Source organism: Palaemon carinicauda, chromosome 37, assembly GCF_036898095.1.
Source record: "Palaemon carinicauda isolate YSFRI2023 chromosome 37, ASM3689809v2, whole genome shotgun sequence".
Classification (NCBI taxonomy): domain Eukaryota; kingdom Metazoa; phylum Arthropoda; class Malacostraca; order Decapoda; family Palaemonidae; genus Palaemon; species Palaemon carinicauda.
The window spans coordinates 38,496,167-38,496,499 of NC_090761.1; positions in this window are offsets into that span (position 1 = coordinate 38,496,167).

The following is a 333-nucleotide window of genomic DNA, read 5'->3' on the forward strand; positions in this document are numbered from 1 at the left end:
ACTTCAAAATAACGTAACTCTACACAAAATTGACCGGCGTACACTATCAAACGCTTTTTCATAGTCCACAAATGCCATAGAAAGTGGATTTCTAAATTTTACGCATTGTTGTACATTTCTCACAATGAAAAGGAAGTCAGTACAACTTCTACCTTTTCTAAATTCTGCTTGTTTATCTGTCAAATTTTCATCAATCTTTCTCTCTAGTATTTTTAGAATAAGCATACTGACGTAAGTGTGATGCCTCTGCAATTATTGCAATCAGTCAGATCTCCTTTTGTGCCATTTTCACAAACTCCCATTCATTCGGTTTTACCTTTTCATGCCAAAACC